The following is a 26,625-nucleotide window of genomic DNA, read 5'->3' on the forward strand; positions in this document are numbered from 1 at the left end:
TCCACATATTTACTCTGTCCAAGCACATCATAACCTGGAAATCCTCCATTAAGTCTTCCTTGGTTCATGGATAACTGTTCTAAATTTTCCAAGAAAATAAGTGAATAAAATCTCGTCTTCAGTAAACTCCGTCAGCATCGTCTCTAATGACGTTACACCCCCGTAAACGCCGTTATTATCCTCTCCGATAGAATCACAGATTCTACAGCGCAGAAAGAGCATTTCAGTTAATCCAGTCCGTGTCGACTCTCGGAAGAGCATCTCAGCCAGATCTAGCTCCCTTCTCTCTTCCTGTATATTTCACCTGAAGAAGGGGCAGCTCTCCCTCTTATGATTTCAAATAAACCTGCTGGACTATAACCTAGCGTCCTGTGACTTCTGAACTTATTCCGGGCTACCCGTCGCTAATTCACTTAACTTACTTAATTCACTCCCTGGATACGAGAGGGCAACTTAACTTGGCCAATCTACCTAAACCTCAGCCCTGACAGCTGAGCTAACTATTGAGCCAATGTTCTATCACATTGAGCAAAATCTGTATAATTTGTAATGGTTTTATACCCTAGTAACTCAGCCTCATCAAGCCATGCTTCGCCCATCAACCCAAATTCAATTTATCTAAACACTATTCTGTGCTTTACTGTCTCAATAGTGCTGCAGGAAATGATTCTGCACTCACATTAGAATGCTTTTACCCTGATTCTTCCTCAGCTTCCTGGTTCCAGTAAACACTTCAAACCGGAACAAGTCTGTCAAACGATTTTCATTACAATACAGACAAAGGATGCAACTTGCAGAAGTCCCATGTTTTCACTTTCACTGACACTCTGCCTCACTGAGAGCTGCAAACCTTCTCCACCTTGATTCATGAGGCACTGTCCTTCCTGTGACATGCCTCATCGAGAATGGAAGGACAAGTATCAATAACCGCACCTGGGAACGGGGCGACAATTTTAAAATATTTACACTGTCCCCAGCGGAGAATTGAGCCTTGTGACAGGCGGGGACACAAACCATTATATTGCCGAGAACAAGAGTGTCAAAGGAAGCCCTTTAGCCAATTGTAGCCATATTTGTCAAAAACAACTGTTCAACGAACTGAATTCAATTTCACAGCGTTTATCCCACAGCCTTATTTGTCTTGGCATCACAAATTCACATCTGAATATTTCTTTAGGTTAAAAGGGTTTCTGCCTCTCTGAACATTACAAACAGTGTATTGCAAATTCCGAACAACCCGCTGGCTGATAAAGCTTTTCCGCACATTTTTTCAAACCTTCCTGCCTTTTTCCTTAACTCTCTGGCACCCGTTGATCGATCCCTCCATCAATGGGAAACTCTTTCCGTCTACCCTGTCCATACCCTTACTCAATCATGTCTTATCTACATCTCCTTTGCATTGCGACAAACACTTCACACTCTCCTGCCTTCCTTCCTAACTGAAAATCTTCAGTCCAAACAATATCCCAGTAAATATCTCCTGCAAGTTTCTCTGTGTGATCACATCCCTGCTCTAATGTGAATTGCAAAACTGCACACCTGCTCTAGCTAGAGCCTAATGAGCATTTGTTTTAAATATTCTGTGTTAGTATGAGGGCGATTTTGGCTAGGCAGCATTTACTATCCGTTCCTAATTGCCCAGAGGGCTGTTGAGACTCAACCATATTGTTATGAGTCTGAAGTCACATTCAGGTCAGACTAAGTAAGCATAGAAGATGCTATCCCGAAATTACATCAGTGAACCTGATGGATTTTTTTACCCCCAACAATTATCAATGGATCTATAGTAGTCATTAGATTCTTCATTGCAGATATTTATTGAATCCAAATTTTACAGTCTTGGCAAGGTGGGATTCAAGTCCGTACACCCAGACTATTACCTGGGTCTCTGGATTATTCGTCCTACGAAATTACCACGACACCATCGCAGAAAGCCACAAAAGCTGCTCTTTTCCAATAAAATCTATTTTCCCCAAAACTGCCCAGGGTCATTTTTAAGACCCTGATGGTTCAATTGTCTCTGGTCTATGTCACTAAAAGCTGCTATATGGGGATTGATTTCACAACCGCAGTATCCAAATAGACCGACTTGTTTGAAGGTCCCGATGGTGGGATGGGGGCACGTTCACCCAAAAACAGTGACAGCAGCACAGACAGAACAGTATCAATGTGAAGAAGAGTGATAGATTGTGCATTGCCTCAGAGAAATGGAAAGAGAGACGTAAAGAAGGTTTAATGATCGTGGGAAGGAGAGGAATCTCCGACAACGGATGAGTTTGAATTCTGATATATGAAAGGCAGAAATGTGAGAGAACGAAATTTGAAGGTAAAACAATCAATTTCTTAGCAGGTGCCACTAAAAGGACAACGAAGAGCATACTTAGTGTCATGATTTGGTTTCGTACCGAGGTTGCTGTGGTCACAATGCAAATACAGTCAACTACGATCACAGCAAACACACAGCAGCATGCTGACAAGCAGCAGTAAGTATGCTAGCAGAGGAAATGTTCTGAAGAACAACAAATATGCAATATCATTACTCACCGGACATTGACAGACATGTGGGAACTGAGAATGAGCTGAATGTTTAACTTCGATGCCCTCAGAGATCCCTTGAATGAGAATGTTGAAAACTGACATTGATGGATTTCCACAAAGTATCAAAGCCGAGGGGGACAGTGCAGGATATTGTTGAAATGTATGCTTCAATAGCATTGTAGTTTAACATCGGTGACTTCACCAGCTACTCCACTCAAGGCAGTGATCAGTACTGTAGATAATCACACATAATCCCAGTTCCGAGCCCCGGAATCAGAGAAACGGTGACGCAGCCGCCCAGGTCCAACCGGAAATGAGGATGGGAATGAGTGCGCGGAGTTACTCTCTGGCTCCAGTCATGCAATAGGTGAGCGTGCTGTCCTTCTATGTTGGAATAGAGGCGCAAGAAATTCCGAGGTTGTGAGTGCTCCTGATCAAGAGAATATTTGTCCCCGTTTATATTGTCGTAGGATCTATAGTGCATCTTGCCGAGACAGTTGAGAGGCACAACTGGAAAGTGTTGAGCTCTTAACTGTGCAGTGGGGGTTTAAAAGCCTATTTTGCTATTTGGATCTGCGTTTCCGAAACTGGCGGTGGCAGCTGCTTTTGCTCGCATCAGCTCAGAATCAGTTTCTTCCTCACAGTAAAGACTTCAACCTCGAGAAGGTGGTGTTGGAGTGATATTTTGAACGAGGCAAAAGTGAGGATTGCAGATGCTGGAAGTCAGAATATAGATCAGAGTGCTGCTGGAAAAGCACAGCAGGTCAGGCAGCATCCGATAAGCAGGAAAATCGACGTTTTGGGCAAAAGCCCTTCATCAGGAATAGAGGCAGGAAACCTCAAGGGTGGAGAGATAAACGGGGTGTGGGTGGGGCTAGAAAAGAGTAAAATAGGTGAATGGGTGCGGGGATAGTGGTGATACGTCGGGAGAGGAGTGTGGGATAAGGTAGCAAAAGTACAAAAAGTGAATGGGGTTGGGTGGAGGTGATAGGTCAGAGGGTAGGGTGGAGCGGATAGGTGGGAAGGGAGATTGGCAGGTAGGACAGGTCATGAGGACATTGCTGAGCGAGAAGGTTGGAAAGGAGGTACAGTGGGGGGAGGGGAAATGAGGAAACTGGTGAAGTGCAAATTGATGCCTTCGGGTTGAAGTGTTCCGAACTGGAAGATGAAGGCTTCTTCCTTCAGGCGTCGGGTGGTGAAGGAGCGGCGGTGGAGGAGACCCGGGACCTGCATGTCCTCAGGAGAGTGGGAGGGGGAGTTGAAATGTTGGGCCACGGGGCGGTGGTGTTGATTGATGTGGGTGTCCCAGAGATGTTCTCTGAAGTGCTCTGTGAGGAGGCAATATTTTAAACTAGTCATCCTTGACGACTATGACATGGAACCCGTGATGGTTAAGTTCGATGTATTCACCTTGTAATGCAAGCCTGACTTCAGGAACAGAGATCATGTCTTTAATTTCCTGAAATCCTATTTATTCATGTCCCTTATGCAGGGGATTCTACCATCTATACACAGTCCTGCCTGCGTGTGATTCCAGGACCAGAAAAACATTAGCTATCCCCTAATTTGAGAATCCCCACCGTGTGGGGAATCAGACTATTCGGCCTTTCCAGTCCACATTATATCTCGGAAGCGCATCCCACTAGATCTCTATCCCAAAAGCCTGGATTTCCTATTGCTGATCCCTGTAACCAGCACATCTTTGTTCGGAGGGAAGAAAATAACACAAACACACAGATAATGTGCAAACTGCACACAGACAGACACCCGAGGCTCGGATCAAAACCGGGTGCAGCCAGACAACAGTGAACTAAGGACGAAAAATAAACGTTGTCTTAACCAACGATCGCCACACCCTATGGCGGAATGAGGAAAAGGAAAGCCCATTCACAACATGGAAAACTGTATTTGTATTTATGTGGGCACTTTTTAAAGCAATCGTTTACCCTGGATTGAAAAAAGGACACTGATACCACAGAGAGAGCAGGGCAATGTGGGAACTGCGGAAGGGATTCAATTAACCACTGAAGTGGAAACTCATTTACTCAATCACACTGGGGAGAGGCCGTTCACCAGTCCCGTGTGAGGGAGGGGATCACTGAACAAAACAACCTCTGGAGTCAACAACAACATTACATATCCCATCAGATTTTCGGTTATGCTGTCAATGCTGCTGTTAATCCCAACCAGCTGCCTGTTTCATAGCATCAATCATAGAGTCATACATCGTGAAAAAAGGCCCGTCAGTCCAACCAATCCGTGTTAAACATACTGATAAACCAATCTAGTCGCATCTGCCAGCTCCTGTACCCGCGGAGGGGAGATAATGCCCTTGTAGATCTATTACTATATTGTTAATCCAAGAGCCCAGGTAATATTTTGTGTACAAAGGTCTCAGATCCTGGCATCGCAGACTGTGGAGTTTGAATTCAATAAATACTGGAATTGAAGAGTCTCATGATGACCTGAATCAGTTGTTGTGGAAATCCCTATCTGATCTACTCATGCATGTTAGGGAGAGCGAACTGCCATAGTCATCTGCTCTTTCCCACATGAGACTCCAGATGTGTAATATCGTGGTGGACTCTTAACTCTGTGATATAGCTGAAAGACTAGGCTTGAATGAATAGACCTTATATAAAAATATCTCACTTAACCTTTCCCATTGTTGTACCGATCCAATTGTCATTTAAATGTCGCAAATGTATCCTCATCTATCACTTCCTCAGAAAGTTACTGGCACACACAAAGCACCCTCTCCCAATGCACCTCCCATCTCTTTTCTAAAATCGGTTTTCCTCTTAAACATCTCATCTTGAAATCTCCCTCCTGGGAAAAGGCAGCTAACGTTAACTGTATCTAAACTCTCAATAATTTCTCACTTCTATCAGGTTGCCGCTCAAATCCCTATCCTCGAGTGAAAAGAGTCTCAACTAAGAGAAAGTGAGGACTGCAGATGCAAAAGATCAGAGTCGAGAGTGTGCTCCTGGAAAAGCATAGCAGGTCAGGCAGCATCCAAGGAGCAGGAGAATCGACATTTCAGGGAAGAGCCTGATGAATGGCACTTGCACGAAAAAATTATTCTCCTGCTCCTCGGATGCTGCATTAACTGTTGTGGTTTTCCAGCACCCCAATCTCGAATCTGAAAGTAGTATCGACCTATCAACCTTTCAATGTAACTCAAGACTTATAGACCTGGCAACGTGTGCATACAAATCTTCTGAGCCAACTCCAGCTGAATGATATCATTCTTATAACTGGGTGACCGGAACTGGGCACAGAATTCCGGAAGGGGCCTCCCCAATGTCCTCACACAACTTCAACACAACGTCCCATCTCCTATATACAAAGGACGAAGCATGAAGGCAAGTGTGCCAAATGACTTTTCAACTATTCTGTCTGTACGTGATGTAAACTAAGAAGAGTTACATACCTGCATCACGAGCTTCCGTGATCTACAACACTACACAAAGCCTTATCATTATCTATATAAACAATACTCATTTTGTTGTACCAAAATGCAGAACCTTCCATTTATCAAGATTGAATTCCATGTGAGATTTTTCAGTCCAATGGCGCATTGGACTAAGATCCTTTTGAATCTTAGCTGGTCTTCTTCAATGTCTCCAATTCTTGTGTCGTCTGCAAACCTACGAAGCAAGCGTGCCATGCATTCCATTGTTTTCTCTTTTAGATCATTGATTTATATTTATTTGTAGTGGCCGGGATTTAGTAGTTTGCCGACCATCCAACAATTAGTCATGTAATTCACCATGAGGAAGAAAGCCGCAGACTGCAGGGAGATATCAAACAATTGGAAAGAAAAATGGTGAAAGCAATTCAATCCAGGGAACTGGATGATAGTGAAGCAAGCTCAAATTTCATACCAGCCGCTCAACGTTAAGCATTCAATTTGCTCCACTTGTGGCACTCAGCTGTTTTAGCAGGATGCACTGTAGATTGCTGTGTTATTAAAAACAGAAGCAAATTGTCCCTTCTGTCCCGCCTTTGAGCAGGAGCACTCCCAACCTCGGAATTGCTTGTGCTTCTACTACCGTTACGGAAGGACCGTGCATTCACCGATTGCATCACTGGATTCATCGATTAGCTCTGCGATCTCGTTCCCGTCCCGAATTCCAGTTGGATCGTCGTGACTGCTCCCTCAGTTCCTCTGAATATGGGGCTGGGAACTGGGACTATGTGGCAGCAGTAGTTACTGCCTTGTGTGGGGAAACTGATGAAGTAGCCGAAGTGAAATTCATTGCTATTGAAGCGTACATTTCAACAAAACCTGCACCACCCACCGAGTCCTTGATGTTTTGGAGAAATCTATCAATCTCAGCCTTCTGCATATTGATGACTGAATCACCAGAGCCTCTGGGGACACCGATGTTAAACGTTCAGCCCATTTTGAGTTCCCGCATGTCTGTCACTGTTCTGAGAATTACTGATGTTGTGCATTTGGAGCTCTGCTTAACATTTCCTCTGCTGCTATATCTATGGCACTCTATCGCTGTCATTTTCTATGGCGTGCCATGATCGTGTAGTGGTTAATACTCTGCATTATGATCGCCGCAACTTCGGCTCAAATCCGAGTTTTGGCGCTACATTTTTTTTCTGCTCCAGCGTTTATGTTACACCTACGAAATCAATTGTTTTACATGGTAATATTCTCGGAAGCATTGTTTTTATTCACTGCAAGTTCCGCTCAGTCACATCTCTGCGTATCATACGTCAGAATTCAAATCCAACCGTTCTCAGAGATTTCACTCCCTCCAATGATCACTAACCGTCCTTTCCATCCGCCCACAGCACCCCCCCCCCCCCCCCACCCCCATTTCATTAATTTGGAGATGCTGGCGTTGGACTGGGTTTTGCTAAGTTAAAAATCACACAATACCAGGTTGTAGTCTTACAAGTTAATTGGAAGTTCTAGATTTTAGAACGCTGCTCCTTCATCATGTGATTGTTGAGTAATTTCCTTTTTCATTAAGGCATTGCAGAATCGAAAACTCACAATGACATTGACACCACTCAGTCTGTGCTGCTGTGGTCACTGTTACTGGGTGAATGTGTCCCAATCTGACGATCAGGACCTTCAAACTAGTTGATCCATTTTGGATGCCACGGTTTTGAGATCTGTCTTCATGTAGCAGCTTTTACTGACATGACCAGAGATTATTGGAGCATAAGGTTCAGGGAAATGCCACACGGCAGTATAGGGGATAAGTGGCTTTATTGGAAAAGACTGGTTCATCACCTTTCTGCAATGGCCGAGTACTACTATCACTGGGCTGCCACTTCAGACCCAGAGTTAATGTGCCCGGTATATAGGTGCGCACTCCAACCATGTAAGGTGGTAGAATTGGTTGCATTAAATATCGAGTACTACAAATGCAGTGACTCCTAAGCATTTTTGACCAATTGTTGAAGAAACAAAACCATCCAGTTCATTTATGTCATTTTTGGATGGAAACTGCCATTCTTACTTGGTCGGGACAGTATCAACTGCCTGCTGGGCAAGTAGGGATAGCATTAAATGCTACCGAGCCAGCGAAGCACATTATCCTGTAAAATAATATTTAAAAATGTTCATTTGGCTCTAGCCAGTGTATTGCGTGCAGTACTGCAATTCATATTATAGCATGGAAGTGACCGCACTGGGAACGGTGCAGGAGAGACTCGCTAGGATATTTTGCGGGCTAAAAAGGTTCAGTTATGAAGGGAGACTGGACAGACATGGGTTGTTTATCGCTGAGCAGAGGAGATTGAGAGAAGACATGATTGAGATGAACAAAATAATGAGGAATATTGATAGAAAGAAACTTTTCCTACTGATGGACAGATCGAAAATTGGGGGGCAGAGATTTCAGGAAAAAACAGCAAGGTTTCAAAAGCTTTATCAGCTAGCAGGTTGTTGGAATTTGGAATGCACTGTCTGTAAGGGTCAGAGAGACAGAAATCCTCATAACCTGAAGAAATATCCAGATATGAATTGGTGATCCAAAGACATATAAAGCTATGGGCTAAACGATGGAAAATTTGATTCAGGTCGTTAAGTAGTTGGAACATAGAACAATATAGTGCAGAATAGGCCTTTCAGCCCTCGATGTTGCACCGACCTGTGAACTATGCTCAGCTCGTCCCCCGACACTATCCCAAAATCATCCATGTTCTTATCTAAGGATTGATTAAATCTCCCTAATGTGGCTGAGTTGACTACATTAGCAGGTAGGGCTGTCTATGCCCTTGCCACTCTCTGCGTAAAGAACCTGCCTCTGTCATCTGTCAAATCTATCACTCCTCAATTTGCTGTTATGCCCCCTCATCCACGCTGACGTCATCATCCTAGGAAAAAAGATTTCCATTGTCTACCCTATCTAATCCTCTGAACATCTTGTATGTCTCCATTAAATCCCCTCTTAGCTTTCTTCTTGCCAAATGAGAGCAGGTTCAAGTCTTTCAGCCTTTACTCAGAAGACCTTCCCTCCAGACCAGGCAACATCCTGGTAAATTACCTCTTCACCTTTTCCAATCCTTCCACATCCTTCACCGAAATATGGGGCAAAAAACTGTCCACAATATTCCAAGTGTGGCCGCACCAGCTTTTTGTATACTTGCAGCATGATATTGCGGCTCCGGAACTCAATCCGCCGAAAAATGAAACTGAACACATCATATGCCTTCTTTACAGCACGATCCACCTGAGTGGCAACTTTCAGGGATCTATGTACATGGACTCCAAGATCTCTCTGCACATCCACACTACCAAGAATCTTTCCATTGATCCAATACTCTACCTTCCTGTTATCCTTCCCAAAGTGCATCACCTCACCTTTAGCTGCATTGAACTCCATTTACCAACTCTCAGCCCAATTCTGCAGTTTATGAAAGTCCTCCTGCAACCTGTAACATTCTTCCACACTCTCCACTACTCCACCAACTTTATTAGCGTCTGGAAACTTACTAATCCATCCACCTATGCCTGCGTCTAAGTCATTTATAAAAATGACAAACAGCAGTGGTCTCAAAACAGATCCTTGTGGTAGACCAATAGTAACCAGCTATTTTTGGCAAATGCGGCCACAACAGGCTGAAGGACTTACTTCGACGTTGTTTGCCTCGGTAGTATCGTGGTTAGTGTCCCGCCTGTCACAGTGTTTAAACCCCCGCAGGTGGCATTGTAAATATTTTAAAACAGTCGCTCAGTTCCCCAGTGAAGATTATTAATGTTTGTCGTTCCATTCTCGATTGGACATGTCACAGAAAGTACAGTGCTCTCTGAATTAGTGTGGGGAAGGATAGCAGCTCCGGGGCAGACAGAATGTAGGTGAAAGTGCAAACACGTGACTTTTGCAAGCTTCACACTGTGTCCGTGTTGGAATGAAATCCATTTGATAGATTTATTCCAGATTGAAATGTTTACTGGACGCATGAAGCTGAGGGAGAAACATGGTAAAGCGATTCAGATCTGAGTGCAAAAACATTTCCTCCAGCAATAATGAGGTTGCACAGCACGGAGCCGTGTTTGGATGCTTTGAATTCGGGTTGATGGGCGCAGCTTGCTTTCACTCGGCTGAGTTACGAGGTTATAAAGCCAGTAAAATGAGAGACATGGTGCTTATTGTGATGGTACATTTGTTCAGTGGTTAGCAATTCTGTTCGTTCTGCAGGTTCGGTGGATTGGCCATGTTAAATTACCCTCTCGTGTACAGGGAGTGAATTCAATAAGTTAAGTTAATTAGCCATGGGTAATGCGGGGATAATGTCAGCAGTAACACGATGCTCGGTTTTATTCCAGTGGGTCTATTTGAAATCACATGCCAGAGGGCTGTCCCTTCTTCAGGTGAAATATATGGGGATAGAGAGAGGGCCTATGTCTGGTTGAGATACTCTTCTGTCACTCAGAGAAACCGTTTCCAAAACATTTAGAAAGGCACATTTAGAGATACACAAGCAGTGAGTTTCACTAGGCGAGAGACAGCCTGTGCCGGGGTATAAGTGTCAAAGTGGGGTGTGGAGGATGGAAAGTGCGAGGAATTCAATGTCTAATTTGGATGACTTTAAATGCAAAGAAATATTGTGAACGGGTGCAGCTGAATAAGATTCGGCCAAAAAAACCAACGATTTTGAAGAATTTGTATTAATCTTCCACATGAAGCATTATAATTGGGACTGAGCAGATGTGATTGATTGTCAAGGGAAGATATTCCATAATGACGAGGAAGTGACCCGTCGTTTGGAGATCAATTTCCTGCTTTAATCACATGCCTTAAAGATTTGAGGGCAATCACTACGATGTTGGGTTCATTCGATACCCACTGAAATCCGCCAATGTAACTGAGCACCAAAACGGGCATTTTGTTTTTGCAGTTTAACCTTGTATTTTTATCATCAGTGTTTCGTTTAAGCTGAAATAAATTCGAGGTGAAATTTATTATATTTTTAAACGTTCCAATGAAGTATATCCAATTCACTTCCTGTCATTGCACTACACAGAGTGAGGTTGCAGCAAAATTAATAAAATTTAAAGAACAAAACAGCATTTCCAGGAATTATACCCAGCTCAGGTTCAGCCATAGGACAAAGGCCATCGAGCGATAATATGACCTTCACTTCTCTCTTCATATATGCTTCTTCACGTGAGAGAGAATCTGACTGATAAATTATGAGTCGAGACGAAATGTGCGTGTGAATGTGACGGACATTTCTTGTTCGAAGGTTCATTCTGAGACAGTTCTCACTCGGAATGAATTAAGGACAGCTGTTCCTTTCAAGGACCATGTTGATTTCTTGAATTTTACTGGTATTATTCCGCTGAAAGCAGGAACATAATGGTGTGGATTCGATTCTGCTCAGGGAATTTCTCATCCCGACCTTCACCATACATACTCTTGATGTATCACATTTTGCCAGCCCATTAAGTGGCCAAGGGCTTAAAGTGGTGATTTAGTAATTCGTTGAGTACGTGTGTGTTCGACTCCTACGCGGCTTTCTCCTTCCATTAAACACAGATGTGGTCTTCCTTTGTATCTTCTATTCTTTGGCTGACATGGGATGGAGAACGTTGCTCTTGTATGGGAGGTTAACGAATAATTGAAACCACATGAAAGTCGAAATAAAGCATTTCGGTTCTGTTGTAAGTTAAATTGGGATAATGAAAGTCAATGCAACTTTTCTTTCCTCCTTTCATTCCATCTTGACTTTCTAGGAATTTATATCGACTGAAGGAGAAACAAATAAGGAAAGAACGGGAGCAATAATGTATCCAGTGGGATTGTGAATTACTGTTTTAACACTCCTCACTGACCAGTATTTCAAACAGTCAATTGAAAGTGGAACCACAGAAAACTTCTGCAATGAAACGAACCTTTCGTTCTTCTACAACTTCTTGCTGTGTGTGAATCATACTTCGAACCATCCTTCAGCGTGATCACGAAGTTGCCAACAATATAAGGTTCACCAATTTTCTTCAACAATCACAGCTTCTGCATATATCCATTTGTGGTGTGTCCATTATCATTTGTTGCCTCCAGGTCTTGAAGATCTTAGACCCCTCAAGAGGGGCCTTTTGGTTCGAGATCGGTCAAAAGAATGCGGTCTGTTCAAAAAGCATGTGTCATTAGTTTATTGAATTAAGGTACCTTGAAGCAATTCTATCCAGCAACACAGGAGTTAGAGCTTCTGTGTTCCGTGGTGAAATTGCACAGTTATATTTGAAAATTAGGCATTATTTACACTTTTTTTGAGAAATACTACAGCCTTAATTACAAGAAAGACTAATCATATATAATATCGTGACATGATTTGCAGCAAGTTAATCCAATGATAATTCCTGGGAAAGAGTTCTTAATTACAAAAACGTCCACTCGACTGTAATATAGAGGCAAGATTGACAGCATGTTAATCCAATGGTAATTCCTTGGAAAAGAAATCTTATTTACATAAATTGAATGCCATGGCAAGCGTTCAAGGCTATTTCAAATGATCAATTAATGTGTCAGTATTCATTTTATGCAAACTCTTCTGTTCTCTTATCTTAGAATTTCAGCTTAATTCTGCAAATCACCAGTACAATTTCACAATGTTCAATCACTATTCTCAGCCAAATCATTGTTATCTTTTAAATTGAAAGAAAAATTTTGTGTTAAGCCAAAATCCACACATACTTATTGCTTCAAGCAATAAACTAAACTCAAATTTAAATCCTCAACTTCCTCCTTTGGTCATTCTATGACCACATCATAAAGGCATGGAACAAATCATTCCAATTCGATGGCAGTAAAAAACTGCATTACTTCCTCTTCCTTCGAAGGGGAAGCAAAGGCAGGCAATGGTGTTTCCTCATCTTCATCTAAGTGGAGAAGAAGCATTTTCTGTGTGGACCAATATTGTAATTAGAAATTAATATTTTAGCAATAATACACTTCACTATCGCAATACCAACAAAAAGACCAATTAAAACCATAGCAGTATACATAGCCGTATTAATTAGCCAGTTGCACATTTCTTCTTCATGAGCTTATGAGGCTAGTTCCTGATCTGTTTGATCAGTTTGATAAATCTTCTCGATCACTTCATCCTATCTCGTTGGAATTCTAAACTTATTCATAAAAGAAGGTGTTAGATCAAATGATGCAGTAGTGGAAGTCGGCCATTCAGACCATCGGCCATTCAATGAGCTCATGGCTGATTTGCTAATCTTCAACTCCATTCTCCTGCATTGCCTCGACAAAGCTTCATCGTCTTTATGATCAAATATCTGTCTGGCACAGTTTGAAAGTACCCAAAATCCCAGCCTCAACAGCGGTTTCGGGAAAGAGTTCCACAGATTCATGGCACCTGAGCAAAGAAATTACTCTTCATTTTCGAATTAAATAGGCAAAATCAAATTCTGAGATGATGTCCTCTGGCGCTCTCCTCACGTGAGGGAAACCACATGCCCGTATCTACCCTGTCAAAATCTAATGAATATTTAACGTTTATAAATGTTATTACGTGATTATAGAGCTCTCTCTCCTCCCCCCTCCCCGCCTCCTTTGTTTCAAGGAGATTAATCCCAGCCTAACCAATCTTTCCAAGAAGCTCTATTTTACCCAATGTTGGCAACATATTAGTAAATATCTGCTGACCCCTGCAGCATCCTTGCATATTATTAAGGCAGGTAGAGACATTTCTGAGAGGCAACAGTTGAAATTTCAGGCAAAGTCGGGAATTGGAACTTGAAATCAGATAAGGATAGGAATCGGATTGGTCCACCCAAGAACTAAAAACCGTAATGAGAACTCCGCAAATGAGAATCTAATCATATCCCATTGACATTCAGTGGACTTACTGTAACCTAACCCTCGTGTAATCGTCTACAGAGCTAGTATTTAGGAAAAAACGGACTGAGACTGGCTATATAATCACTTTGACAACAGAAACCTGGTAGATATTTTTGTTTACAAACTTAACTCTTGCCTCCGTGAAGCCTGCATAGTTTGCAAGGCACAATTGAGATGTGGAACAGATCTATCTCCATTTGCCTAGATGAGTGTAGCTTCAATTACACGAAAAGAACTGGACACCGTCCACGACAATGCAGTCACTTGATTCTACCCTCTTCAATACCTGAATATTCATTCCCATCACTGCGAAGGCACAATTGCAGCAGAGTGCAACAACTACAAGATGCACTGGAGAAAGTCATCCTGGCGTTTTTGACAGGCCTTTCGGAACTCAACATCCACAAGGATGATGCATTGAAACGCCACCATTTGCAAGTTACCCACCAAGGCACATAGCACCCTGACTTGGAGAGGTATCAGTGATAAACTTGTTGAGTCGTGAAGCGGTCTTGATGGGCGAAGTTGTATACTACAGCCCCCATCTGTTATCTTACAATTTTAAAAAAGTTTATTCATGCAATGACCAGACTTGTGCCCAGTCATTTTGCTGTTCCCTAAATTGTAAAAGTTCTACTATCCTACACAGCCTGTGGTCGACAACAGCAAATATCCAAAAACCCTCTGAATCAACTGATTCCCCTCAAGATTAGAGTGTTGCTGGAGAAGCACAGCCGGTCCGGCAGCATCTGAGGAGATGGGAAATTCGATGTTTCAGGCAAAAGCCCTTCATCACGAATGAGACTGGGAGCCTATGAGGTGGAGAGATAAATTGGAGGAGGTGGGGCTATGGAGAAGGTAGCTGAGAGTGCAGGAAGTGGATGGAGGAGGGAGGAAGGTGATATGTCAAAGAAGAAGGTGGAGTGGATAGGTGGGGATGAAGATACATAGGTGGGACAGGTCAGGAGGACGGTGTTGAGCTGGAAGTTTGGAACTGATGTAAGGTGGGAGGAATGGGAATGAGAAAACTGATGAAGTGCACATTGATGCCATGGGGTTGAAGGGTCCTAAGGCAGAGGATAAGGGTTTCTTCATCCAGGCATCGTGTGATGAGGCACTGGCGATGGAGGAGGCCCAGGACCTGTATTTTCGAGAGAGAGAAAGAGTGGGAGGGGGAGTTGAAATATTTGGCCAAGAAGCAGTGGGGTGATTCTTGCGGGTACCCGTGGAGATGTTCTCTGAAGTGCTCTGTGAGAAGACATCCGGTCTCCCCACATCCTGGATATATGTGCTCTCCAGGAGAGCACATCTGGAGCAACGGACGCAATAAATGACATGTGTGGAAGTGCAAGTGAATCTTTGATGGATGTGGAAGGCTCCATTGGCGCCTTGCATGAGGTGAGGGAGAAAGATATGGACGCAGGTTTTGCAATTCCTGTGGTGGCAGGCGAAGGTGCCAGGGGAAGGGTGGATCATTGGAGGTCGTGGGCTTGACGAGGTAGTTGTGGGGGTATTGGACTTTGGGGAAAGTGGATAGGCATGGGGAGCGACATATATCCCTGGTGGTGGGGTCCGTTAAGATGTGGCGAATCTGTCGGCAGATGATGTGATTTATGCGGAGGTTGGTGGGATGGAAGGTGAGGACCAGGGGGTTCTATCTTTTTTGTGGTTGGAGGTGTGGGGTTCGTGGGCGGAGGTGCGGGGCATGGATCATATGTATTGGAGGGCATTTCAACCCCATGGGAGCGAAAGTTCTTGTCTTCAAAGAAGATGGGGATCTGGTGTGTTCAGTGTTGCAACTTATCCTTTGGCAGCAGATGGGATGGAATTGGGAATGCAGGCTAGCATTTCTGCAGAAGGTGGGGTGGGTGGAGGTGTAATCCAGATAGCTGTGTAAATCAATGGGTTAGTAAAAAAAATGACAGTAACACTGACCTCCTGGGATATTTTTCCCTCCCCACCCCTATCCACATTGAAATAAGACGGTTCCATTCGCAAATATCTAGTCAACTCCACACCCTCCAACGACCCACCCTCCCATCCCAGTACCTTCCTCTGCCACTGCAGGCATTTCAAAACCCGCGCCCATACACCCCCCCAACTCTGTCCAATGCCCCAAAGGAGCTTGTCACATCCAACAAAGTTTCAACTGCACTACCACACATGTCGTTGTTTGTATCCATTTTTCCCGATTTGGTCACCGTTACATTAGGGCTACAGGACACTTTCTCGGAGAGTGCTTCAGAGAACATCTCCAGGACACCCGCAACAATCAAACGCAATGCCCTGTGACCGAACACTTCCACTCCCCCCACTCTACCGAGAGCATGAAGGTCCTGCCACTCCCTCACCACCCGACGCCTGGTGGAAGAACGCCTCATCTTCCGCCTCGGGACCCTATAACCCCATGGCATCAATGTGGATTTCACCAGTTTCCTCATTCCCTCCCACCACCTTACTCTATTTCCAATCTTCCAGCTTGGCCCCGTCTTAATTACCTGTCTAACCTGTCTAATAATCTTTCCTACCTATCCGCTCCACCTTCTTCTCTGATCTATTGTGGGCGGCACGGTGGCACAGTGGTTAGCACTGCTGCCTCACAGCGCCAGAGACCCGACTCAGGCGACTGACTGTGTGGAGTTTGCACATTCTCCCTGTGTCTGCGTGGGTTTCCTCCGGGTGCTCCGGTTTCCTCCCACAGTCCAAAGATGTGCAGGTCAGGTGAATTGGCCATGCTAAATTGCCCGTAGTGTTAGGTTAAAGGGGTAAATGTAGGGGTGTGGGTGGGTTGCGCTTCGGCGGGTCGGTGTGGACTTGTTGGGCCGAAGGGCCTGTTTCCACACTTTAAGTAATCTAAGTAATCTAATCTAATCTAATCTAATCTATCATCTTTGTCCACAGCTCCATCCACCTATTGCACTCTTAACTAAATGCTCCCCAGCGCCACCCCTTCCCATTTATCTCTCAACTCTCGAGGCTCCCAGCCTTATTTCTGATGAAGGGCTTTTGCTCAAAGCGTGAATATTTCCTGTAGCTTGGATGCTGCCTGACCTGCTGTGCTTCCTCAACCCTACTCTAATCGTGACTCTGATCTCCAGCATCTGCAGTAAGCACCTCTGCCCATATGGTTCCCCTGTCCATTGATCTTCTGTGATTGTGAAAGTCCACTCCAAGATCTCTTTGTCCGTTTACACCACACAGTATACTCACTGTTATTGTTTCTTCTCCACAAATTCATTCACACTCATTGGTCTGGATTCAGTTCGATTCGCCATTTTACCTTTCCGTCTGATTGATGCATCCCTGCAGTCCCTGGCTTTCTTTGTCGCTGTCAAATACATGAACAATTGTTGCATTATCAGCAAACGTCTAAATCGTTGCTCCTACAACTAAGTCTAAATCATTGATCTCCATCAGAAAACAGTGGAACACCACTGGAAACAGGCATCCAAATATGGTTCATTGCTAGTTGGGATTAACAGCTGCAATAATAGCAGAATCGATCCCCTGCTGTCTTTTGTAAACTTGCTGATGATTCTGCCAGTTAGTCTCCTGGGTGATCAATTCTCACATATGGGAGTGGTGAATGACCTGTGTGCATTATGACTTTGCAAGTGAGTTTACACCTCAGCAGGTAATTGAATCCCATCCTGCAGTCATCCTATGGACCTGACTTCTTGGCGACATGGGTTTCCTTGTTTCTATTTAGTTTGGAAAATCAGTTGAATTCGAGTCCACGCAGACACAATTCCCATTTTCCCCGTCGTCTATGTATTTTTATTCTTCATTATTCTCCCACAGAATGTGGCTCTCATTGGTCTGAAGAGCATTTGTTTTTCATTATTAATTCCCCTTGAACTGAGTCAGGGAGCACAATGGGTGAACCACATTGTTGTGGATCTGGAGTCACATGTTGGCAGGGCTCGTTACGGTCAGCAGATTTCCCTTTCAAAGTGACATGAATGAATGAGTTTTCAGTAAATTAAAGTTATCGTCTCAGTTCCTGAGATTGGGTGTATTTTCCATATTTTATTCATGGAGTTAAATAACAGCAGCTGCCATGTTCCAGTCTCCAAAGATTACTAGCCCAATATATCACCACTGCTGCATTTCTCCATTCAAAGAACGACATTGTCAATTCAGATTATCCCACATGGAGAGAATAGGACGCGTTTCTGTGTTGGAATGGAAGCAATTACGCTGGATTGGAGTGTTTACTGGAGCAAGAGACTGATGTGGTAACAATGTGAGCAAACACAACTCTTTCTGTCAAAGTAACTAAACACTACTTGGGAAGGAAAATTTCATAGGCCGCTTTCATGCATCGATCTCTTACTTAAGGCTCTAGTATGCTTCCTCTGAGCCAATCTTCAGTGCGGGTTAATGCTGCTGCAAAATCTTAATAATATTGTAAATGGAGACCAATATGCCTTTCCACACCACCTTTGACCAGGAGCACTCCCAGCCTCAGCATTTCACGCGCTTCTATCCCGTCTTAGAAGGATTGCGCCTTTACCAATCACTTTACTGGTGCCACAGAATAGCGCCACGTGCTAATTCCCATCGCCACTTCCGATTTGGTATTCACGGCTGCGCCACTAGGTTTGACTGATACCAGTTCTAGGAACTGGGATTATGTGACCGAAAGCAGCAATGGGTACTTCCTTGTGTAGAGAAGTTGGTGAAGCCATTGTTATTGAAACCATTGTTATTGAAACACACAGTGCAACTATATCCCGCACTATCCCCTGAACCTTCATTTTTTCTGGAAATCTACCAAACTCATTATTCAACATGTCGTACTCTATGAAACAACCACAGCGTTTGGGGATATCGAATTTAAAGAAACACACAAAGGAATTAGTTGATTTTATGTGAAAACATTCTCCGAGATTATGACGTTTTCCATCAATCCCCTCTCTCACACATCTCTGAGAGAGATATATCAGGATTCAGACTCACTCATTTTCGGAGAATTCTCTCCCTGCCACAAGCATTTACCTCCTTTAAGTTCTCCCTCCCATTTCCCTTACAATCACTTGCACATTCTGTTCAGTCTGTGCTGCTGCAATCACTGTTGCTGGATGACCATGACCAAGTCTCATCATCAGGACCTTCAAACCAGTTGATCCATTGAGATCAATCCTCACGTAGCAGCTTTTAACTGACATGGACCAGAGATTATTTCAACATCAGGCTCAGGAAAATGACACAGGGCAGCATTTAGGAAAACAACAGTTATTCAAAAAACGTCAGTTTCTGTGGATTTCCACATCATTTATGTGGGATATAGGTGAAGTAGTGTTACTTCTGCAGTCATATTTCCTTATGCAAGGTAAATGAACTGACACCAGTGTATAATTGTTTCAGCAAAGAGCTGAGTCAACAAGAATGAAAACTGTGAAGGAAATACAGAATTGTTTTTGTATAAGCTAAAATGTGACTGCAACAATGATAGATGTTACAGACAAATAGATAAGGTGCTGTGAGGGGAGAGGGTTAATCTAGATATGCCTTATAAACAGTAGTTAAAGGTATCTGTTTCCCGCTTCTGCAAAAACAAGAACAAACCACAATCAAGAAGTCATGAGGTCATAAGGTCATAACAAGTAAGAGAGGATATACCTAACAATGACCCACAGTAGGATGTGGTCAAACGGCCTTGTGAGGCCAGAAATAAGCATTTTGTCACAGACAAGGCCGGAGAAGGCAAGAGATAAAAAAAGAGAATTGGGCGACGGTCTTAGGTGGGAGATGTAAACAGTGGAGGAGCAATGGAATGAAAGAATAGGAACCAAATTATATAAATGTTGTATACTAGTGGAATTCAGTTTGTGCGTGTCCTGCCTTGTGGACACTGGACACCATACCCTCTTACAAGAGTAAAATAAATGACACTACTGATTCAGATCTTGTCTCGGACTGAAATTATTGAAGTGAGTCACCCTCGTTTCTCACATTTATTTCACGCGTCCATTCGGCTCCAGCGAGACTATTGTGTGTAGTTGTGCAATTCAGGTTATACCAGGGATGTGATAGCACTGGAAATGATGCAGGGGAGATTGGCCAGTATATTGTCTGGGCTGAACAAGCGAGATTGGCCAAACTGGAGCTGTTTTACTTAGAGCAGAGGAGATTGAGAGGGGTTAAGATTCAGATGTACAAAATGCTGAGGGATATGGAGAGCAGACACTGAAACACTGTGTGTTTCAATAAAAATGGTTTCGATAGAGATTTCAATCACAGAGAGCTATCGGTTTAAGGCAGAGGTGGAAAGATTAGAGTGAATGCGTGGAAAAACGCTTTCAACCAGTGGCTCGTTGAAATCTGGAACTCAGTGTATGCAAGGAACAGAGAGGCAGAAATCCACATAACTTTCTAAGTATTCAGATGTGAATTTGTGATGCCAAGACATATATGTCAATGGGTCAATTGGTTTATAAAGGAGTTAGGATAGTGAAGCGATTGTTATTGAACAGTTCAGATATTCTGTTCCTATGTGCGGGTTATTGATACCTGTCCTTCCATTCTTGAAGCGGCATGTCACAGGTAGCACTGGGTTACCCAGAGTGGCAAAGAACAGCACAGAGAACAGGTAAAAGACCAACAGGTATCGGATGCTAGTAAGATCTCCGAGAGGTGCCTATCTGGAGAAATAGATTGCATAGAAAAAAGCATCGACACCGACCTGGAGAGAAAATCTACAGAGGAAGATACAAAGAGAAGATTCGACAACTGGCTGGTTTTTAAATTTGAAAATTTTTGTAAATATTAATGGGATCGGGGTTGGGGAAGGCTTTTCAGACCAGTGTTGTGGAGCAGAAGGTTAAAGACAGGTTAAGTTAAAGGAGTTGTAAGTAGTTGTAAGTTAATTATCCTCTGTAAAATGTAAAAAAGGATAAAGTTGTTATTTTTAACTTTAAATACTAATATTTGCCATAGTTCTTTGCCTCTTGAATTTTAGCGGAACACAGCACGGGTTGAATGCGTTGTGTGTTGCTGGTTTACATTCGCAGAGGAGTTTATCCCGTTACGTAATACCAGTTTCTGTGGTTGCTGTGTTGTTTCGCTCATTTGTGCATTATACCTCATTAACGATTTTGAAGTTGTCCTCTCGGCGCAAGAGTTCCGTGCTTTTGCTCTATTGTACAAAAGGTGCAGTGTGTCTAAGCAACAGGGCTCCCTACAATAACATCCGACACTGATTCAATCTGTCTATCCTGGTATTGATCCATGGAAGCAGCACTGCGCACTCTCCTCGAGTTTGGAAAACAATTCCCTCAAAGGTAATGTAACATCCCCGCATTCAAAAGGATTTCATTCCATCGCCTTCAATTCCTCACAGAATCCGATTTAGCAAGTTTTGCCACTGAGTCATTTATTTGTTTGTGTTCAAATCATGTGAGCAAAGGGTCACGGTTGGAGAGTGCTGGTCCCATAAAACAGAGGTCAAACCATACTCTGTGCACTGTACTCTACTCTTCATCATTTCACTAACAGCAGGTAGATGCATCTTTGCTCTACAAAATTTTCACGCCTGTTTTAAGAAGCAAGATAAACAGTTCCTGGTTCCTACTTTTGTTGTCACACAGACCAAGACTGTAAATGATGGGAACATGCACTGGTCGAGACTGTCTGCTCTCCAAAATCCCTTTTCTCCCCAGCAGGTGGTAAGATGATGGTCTGAATCGCTTTCTTCTGTTCCCTGTCACTCTGGCATGATGTGAGCTGTGAGAACTCTTCTCTGAGCTGGGGGTAACGTGGTAAAGTTTATACAAATCAGGTGCAATGTGCCTGAGCAACAGGACTCGCTGCAGTAACATCCCATGTTGATTCAGAGAGCAGAGCCCTCGCTGTGAATTCGAGAAGTACACAGACACTGTTCCCGATTACTGGGAGAGATTCTTTCTTTCCCAGCACTTCTGCACTTTTTTATCTGTCTCAGATGGAATTATTTGGACAAGGTTCCCAAAATAATATGAGTTCCTGTGCATGCAAGATCTCCCTTTTGTACAGCTTTCCAGAATTTTCATAACTACCACTCCCATGAGCCCCCTCCCCCGCTGCAGAAGCCCGTGTTTGCTCTTCCACAACACCGATTGACAATAGAAGATGAGTTCGTCCAGCTGCCAGCGGGGGAAGGGCTGGCGCAGCCTCCTGGGAAACGGGAGGCAGAATGGCAAGGAGCTATTATTAAGACACATTGCTGCCTTCACTCCGAAACAAAAGTAAAAACCTTTTTTTAAACAAAGAGACTCACCTGATTTATAGATCACGCTTAAGGTGCGGTTCTGTCTCGTTGGTCTTGGGTATGCTATCGCCTCGGGTGGGTGATGTACGCGCGAGAAGTGACACTTGAGCCCTGGAGTTTTGCATCCGGTCCCATTTTTGACTCAGAAAGTATGATTTCGATGAGATCGACGTCAGATCAAGATACTGAATCTTTAAGACAGACACCAGCAGCTTCTTCTATGCCGTTACTAGACTGAGAAATGTATTCTCCAACTTCAAATGATGCTGATCCTGTTAATGTGGATCTTGCCGAGCGCACGTCCTGTGCTGAGTAACCTGAATGCCTTTTTTCTCTCACGCTGTGATCTGCATGTACTTGATTACTATGATCTGCCTTTACCAATTTGCAAAGGTTTTCACTGCACTCAGGTAAATGTGATAATCAATCAAATATAATCCATCAATCGAATGACACAGACATTTCCTTATTGTTTGGATCCAGCACTGCGAAGGTGGGCTGTATGGCCTCACTTTGCACTATTTCGTGATTCTGACTGAAATCACAGTTAAACCAACAGAATGTGGGAAGTTACTCACAGGTTATATTGACACAGCCGGGACACATATGCGCCACAGTGTATCACACAATAATAGTGACAATCTAGTTGAAATCATTCTCTGAGGCACATGCCACACGCCAGATGAAAAACGGAATTTCGCTGGAAACTGCTGTAGTCAGCGCGAACAGAGCGATCCAGCGGGAGCGGACTGGGCTCATAACCCAGAAATTAATGGATTGAATACATCCTCTGCTCGTTGACAATTCCAGGTTTGAGTGTGTGTACTGCCTGGCCAGTGTTCCTCCGTAACAAAGCTCCATTCAACGTATTGCAAGTTCTTTTTCAATTTCCACTTCCTTTCTCTCAATGTATCTGAAATGAATATCGCGTACTGATACACCCGCCAAATTTACACAGGTGAGGAAACACACTTATGAATGTCTGGAAGCTCTTTTCCTGTTCTCTGTCTGTCTTCTCTGATTTGATTCGTAAAATCACTTGCCAGAGCTGGGAATAAACTGGTATAGGTAAGATATATCAGTTGCAGAGTGCTCTATGAGCATGACACCCTGCATTTATTCCCCACGCTGTTTCACACAGCAGTGTCCTTTCTGTGAAATGAAAAGCCATGAATGACAATTGGATCATCTTGCTGGAGACAGCATTACGATACTGACACAGTTCCGCATTATGAATACGTGCATCACCAATTATGAATAACAACAGAGATATACAGGTGACACAGAGTTGCAGTGGACTCGCTGGGCTGAACGGCTTCTGTCAGCGCGTGAGTGACGCCACGCATTGATGCTGTCCCTCCTCCTGTCTCTGGAACAGAGTGGCTGAGGCTGAGGGTGAAACAATGTCTCATCTTTAACCCTCCTTCTGCGTTAGATTATCTGCAGCCCCACAGCTCAGAACTGTGGGAATGGCTCTCAGTAAGTGAGGGTTTTACTCGGATTGTCTTCATCTCGGACAGTTGGGGCTCAGATGCTAACTGCTGCCCGATTGCAGCAAAGAAACAGGTGTCCCTATTAGAATTTTTTTTTCTGCAGGATTGCTGTGTGAAGATGGATTCTGAACACCAAACAGGCTGCACAAAAATGCCTTCACATGAATTTACCTTAGGGAAGAGTATCCTGAGTACATTTCTCTATTTGCCACTATCTCAAAATCTTTGTCGCGATCTCAGATAAATTATAAATTAAGTTCCCAATCAAACTTCATCATTTCCAGCACTTGAGGGGCCTGGTTGTGCCGATGAGAGAGAGCTTGAGAGCGTATTCGCGCTTGCCTCCCCTCACACTGCCTGCAGGTGGATGGAAATAGATGAATAATCTGCCGATGGACACAGCTCAGTCCAAGCGGAAGAGATAAAGAGCACCGTACCGCGAACAAGGAGAGGGAATGAGTAGGTGATATTCTTGAAATCTCTTGCTTTTTCGAAATCCGAGAGCAAAGTGGGATGTAGTTGAATCTGAGTGACTCTCAGCTGGTTTAGTATTGGAAATGCAAGAGTGTCTAGGGGTGTTATCTTCGCTTTGTAGCTTGTGTTAATACTGGCATGTGAAAATTCTTACTTCAAGTCGCCTTCGAGCCTTGGTTGTTTGATTTCACTTTTGCCCGGTCGCCCAATTAACTGTTACATAAAAAGGCGCAAATTGTGAAGTTGCACCCCTTGAAATAACTTTGTGCTTTGGGGTCAGAAGTGTCATTGCAGTGGGCATGACACAGTACCATATGTGGTGAAAGCGAAACAAATGTTTCAGGATGTTCACACACACAATCCCACTCTGAATAAATCCACCATCTGGATGTTTGCACAGTTTTGAATGTTGACCTTTAGGAAATGGGAACGTGAAATGATTAGAAACAGCGCTGAACAGGTTGATGGGAATGGTGTGGTGTATGAGGAATAGCAACAATAAAGGTCATTTGGAAAGTTGGGACAGTTCTCCTTGGAGAGCAGAAGGCCGAAAGCTGGCTTTATTGAACCTTTCCAAGTCATGGGTGGTTTAGACATATGAGAAAAAGGAAGGGAGAATGCTCCCTACGCCTGAAAGTATCGAGAACGATTCGGTAGAGTTTTAAAGTCATTAGTAAAAGAAGAAAAATGTACATGAGGAAAAACGTTTTCACATAGCGAATGGTTAGGGTCTGTAAACCACTGCCTGACTTGACAAAGACACAGTTTCAATCAAGTTATTTAAAAACTAATTCGATGTTGTTGAAACTAAAAGTTTGCAGAGTTACAGGGAGAAGGCAAGAGAATGATATCAAAACAGAAGCACATTTATCTCTGTGGAGACCCAGCACAGCTAAGGTGGTTTGTGACACATTGTGATTCTGAATGGAATCACAATTCGACCAACAGAATGCAGGGAGTTCGATAACAGTGATATTGGCAAAGCCAGGTCACATCTACACAACAGAATATTACCCAGCAGGTACATGTCACAGGGAGGATGGCGCTGAATGAAAAGCCTGCAGGGTGTCCTGCCATCAGACACAGTGCACTTCACTATTCAGATTATACCAGAGTGAGAGCCACATGATGCAACTTGCTTAATTGTACGTTTTTGTTTCAGCAGGGGAATTACGAACAATGAGGGCAAGTGGAAATACTGGTGATTTGTTCACATTTGAAGTGTTTACGGGAAGCAGGGAGTTGCGGAAGACACATGGTAAAGCTATTGAGATCCTCCTACAGGAGCAGCAAATACGTTGGACAGCGCAGAGGAAATCTTTGAAGTCTTGAATTCTGGAAGATGGAAAAAGTGACGACTGCAGATGCTGGAGATCAGAGCTGAAAATGTGTTGCTGGAAAAGCACAGCAGGTCAGGCAGCATCCAAGGAACAGGAGAATCGACGTTTCGGGCATAAGCCCTTCTTCAGGAATGAGGAAGGGCTTATGCCCAAAACGTCGATTCTCCTGTTCTGGTAGATGTGCCGAGCGTGCTTTCACAAGGCCACACTGTTACAAAAGATAATGCGTCCTTGTCTCTTGGCCTTGTGTCGTAGCATGGCACATATTGCCGTTACACTGCAGGAAATTCCATTTTCCAACCGAGAGGGCAGTCAGCATTTAACAAAGGATATATTGCAAAACCTTTCACATAAATTGTTGCATTCCATCTTAGTGTCTTACTTTGTTTCTTTCCCACTTGACCGATCATTGTGCCTGCACTGAAGGTGTTTTGCTTCTTCTGCGTGGTTTTTACAGTCTGAATGACATGATGAAGCTGCACTGCCCCATCTTCTGATGCAATTTTCCACTTCCATTCAGCTCACCCTAACTTCGCTATCTGATACCTTTCCCCTTGCTTCAGTTTTAAGCGCTCGTCCTAGACCCAACCTGTCATCCTCCAAAATCAATACGAAACTCAACCACACCGTCATCACTGCAAACCAGCGACACCTACATTCTGAGGCCAATCATTACTGCGGTCTCATTTCACATTATCAGCTACCGTGCTTTCTGGTGGCTTCTAGAAATCACTCTGCTTATAAATTGCTGTAACATCCGCCAATATGAAATAAAAACAGAAAGATTCAGGAAATTTTATCATCCACAAACAAACGACAATAAGGAATGTAACTGTTGGGACAAACGTTAATGCAAGCAGATTGCAAAATCTTAGTCTGAAAATCTTGCTGCAATTGTTCTGCTTTCAATGAGCACACACATTGAGTTCAGTGCAGAACCGATCCCAACTCGGAGAAGCGAATCATTGGCTTTGAAGATGCGTTCAGAATGTTCACTGGATTCATCCCAGTCATGGGAGGACTGTCCTCCGGGAGCGTATGAGTAAAATCATTCAATGTCAAAAGGGGTTTCCAAACATGAGTGGTGAGAGGAATGTCTCCATTCACAAATCAAACGTTGGGTAGGATTTAATACAGAGACACACGAACAAACTAGATAAGAACACAGAAAGATGATAAACAATCGATATTATAATTAATAT

The sequence above is a fragment of the Chiloscyllium plagiosum genome, unplaced genomic scaffold (assembly GCF_037043375.1).
Source record: "Chiloscyllium plagiosum isolate Xiang-an unplaced genomic scaffold, Cpla_swu_hap1 HiC_scaffold_33, whole genome shotgun sequence".
NCBI classification, from domain to species: domain Eukaryota; kingdom Metazoa; phylum Chordata; class Chondrichthyes; order Orectolobiformes; family Hemiscylliidae; genus Chiloscyllium; species Chiloscyllium plagiosum.